The sequence below is a fragment of the Polypterus senegalus genome, chromosome 7 (genome assembly GCF_016835505.1).
Source record: "Polypterus senegalus isolate Bchr_013 chromosome 7, ASM1683550v1, whole genome shotgun sequence".
NCBI classification, from domain to species: domain Eukaryota; kingdom Metazoa; phylum Chordata; class Cladistia; order Polypteriformes; family Polypteridae; genus Polypterus; species Polypterus senegalus.
The window spans coordinates 13,737,244-13,740,081 of NC_053160.1; the positions used below are offsets into that span (position 1 = coordinate 13,737,244).

The 2,838-nt window shown below is 42.2% G+C and overlaps 1 pseudogene; it reads left to right on the forward strand.

Moving 5' to 3' along the window:
- The first annotated feature begins 2,416 nt into the window (after positions 1–2,416).
- LOC120533147 lies at positions 2,417–2,473 on the forward strand (annotated as a pseudogene).
- Positions 2,474–2,838: the final 365 nt, after the last annotated feature.

Sequence of the window (2,838 nt, forward strand, 5' to 3'; positions counted from 1 at the left end):
TTGTTTTGTAGAAAAAAACATTATGACCTTTTTTTTTGTTTGCTTCATTTTAATTTGTAGTGATGGAAAGTTCGGATCATTTTACTGACTTGGATCTTTGAGTCTCAGTCAGCAAAATGAATGAATCATTTTTCGAGTCATTTTGTTCAATTCTCTTTCCGGCTCAGACTGCATAGGTTAAGCTTATGGGGCTTTCACGTGATGAACGAACGAGTCAAACCCGAAGACTCGAAAGATGAACTAATCAATTCTGTTTCCGGCTCAGACTGAGTTGGTTAAGCTTATGGGGCTGTCACGTGATGAACGAACGACTCGAAAAACCCGAAGACTCGAAACAGGTGAATCAATTCCAATACAGAAACTATAGGAAGTTGTGCAAATGTGCATGCGCGACTGAACGAATCACTCCCACGAGATGACTCGTTCTTCCCGAGTCACATTAAAGATTCGTTCAAAATGAACGAATCGTTCAAGAACGACCCATCACTATTAATTTGTGATATTTTATTTAGAGAGAGCTATGCTTTGTAGCCTTAGTCAATTTTTGCAAAGTGTTTGATTTAGTTGATCAAGCTGCCCTGCGTGGACCTCTGAGGGTTTGTGGGATCACCTCGAGGTTACTGGATATCATGGTTGGCCTGTACACTGGTACTGGGAGTGCTGTGCAGAGTGGAGACAGGACATCTGTGTTTTTCCCAGTTGATTCGGGGGGTCCATCAGGGGTGTGTTCTACTCCTACTCTGTTCAATGCTTGTATGGACTGGGTGTTGGGAAATGTTGTGGGGTCCAGTGGCTGTGGGTCATCTGTTGGTGAAGAAAGATTCATGGATCTTGACTTTGCTGACGATGCTGTGATCTTCGCAGAGTCAATGGAGGCTCTGATCGGGGTTCTCGAGAGACTGAGTGAGGGGTCTGAGTGTCTGGGCTTGTGAGTGTCCTGGATAAAAACCAACATCCAGACCCTTTAATGACCTCTTGGGCCCGGCCATCAGCAGTGTGTCTGTCTGCGGAGAGAGTGTCGAGAGGTTTACTTACATTGGCAGTGACATTCATGTCTCTGGTGACTCCTAATATGAAGTCAGTAGACGGATTGGGAGAGCATGGGGGGTCATGAGGTTGCTGGAAAGGGCTGTATTGCGCTCCTGATATCTATGCAAAAGGACGAAGGTCCAAGTCTTTAGAGTCCTGGTGCTTCTTGTATTGCTATATGGTTGTGAGACGTGGATGCTATCCATTGACCTGAGACAAAGACTGGACTCCTTCAGTACTGTGTCTCTCCGGAAAATCCTTGGGTACCATTGGTTTGACTTTGTGTCGAATGAGTGGTTGTTCATGGAGTCCCGAATGAGGCACATTACCTGCATTGTGAGGGAGCGTCAGTTATGACAGTACAGTCATGTGGCGCGTTTCCCCGAGGGTGATCCGGCTCGTATGATCCTCATTGTTGGGGACCCGAGTGGCTGGACCAGACCAAGGGGTTGCCTACGTAACACCTGGTTGCGGCAGATAGAGGGTCAAGGTGGGACTGGACTGCGTGTCTGCTTGGGGGGTTGCCAGCCAGGATCCCGAGTTGTTTTGTCATGTAGTGGGTGCGGCAGTGCACTGTACCAGTGCAAGCTCCCCAACTTGACTTGACTTGACTTATACTTAGTAATAGCATTCTGGAGCATGCTTAAGGGTAGGGGGTGTCAAACTGGGTTTTTCGCTGATCATTTCACAAATTTATAATTTACTGAATCATTAAGCATTAATGTATATTTAATATTCATATGAAATTGTCCTGTTTCAGAACACAAAACATAAAAACATGTAGAGATGCATAGTTAAAACAAGACACACTTGTTACACACAAGTGAACTGGAATTGGATGGCTTGTTCTCAGGTAATGATTCAATTTATGAAAGAAATGAACATGAATCGTATGACTTGTTTGCGGCTAATAAATCATTTCAGACTCAAAAGAACCAGTAAATGACACATGCCTAGTGCACTCAATGAGCTATTAAAAAAAGTCTGCATTAAAATAAGCCTGAAAGTAAATAATTGATAGAAATAAAACTATTTTATAAGGTTTAATGTATTAGTTGTTGAATTACAAAGGTGTAACATTCCAATGGCCAGACGGAATAATTTCCATGTTATGAATTTATTTGAAACTTTAATAATACAACAGGCACTACACATTGGGTACTTCTGCCTCCCTGGGTCCGCCTCACCACTTGGACCCCTGCTGCTGGGTCTGCTTCCATAGCTGCCTGATTAATAATCCAACACTTCCTCCCTTAAACTGAATTAACCGTCTCAGTAATGTTGAATTGGAGAAAAAAAAAGAAGGAAAACTGCAAGAAACACAATTGGAGAAAATAATAATAATACATAATAATTTAGAGGGTTCCTGTTGAGCTAAGGTGATCAGTAATGGATTTTAGCTCTTTAAGTATTTGTCCAGTAGGTTTTCTGAGTGAAAGCCCCCTTATGTTGTGGTAAAAAGATCATGATCCTTCTTTTTCGTTTTGTTTGCTTTGTCTTACTTTATGTTAATTTATTTAAACATTGCTATGCTTTTGATTTATTGGTTGGATTCTGGAGCATACTTAAAGGTAGGGGTTATCAAGGTCGGTCATCATGATGCACCAACATTGATGGACTGAAAGCCAGAAGTCTACGTGACCATCATCATCAAGTCCTTCCATGAAAACCCTAAATCCAAAGAGGACTGTTTGACTTACGTTAGGTAGATTGCCCAGAGGGGACTGGGTGGTCTCGTGGTCTGGAATCCCTACAGATTTTTTTTTTTCTCCAGCTTTTGAAGTTTTTTTTTTTTGTTTTTTCTGTCCA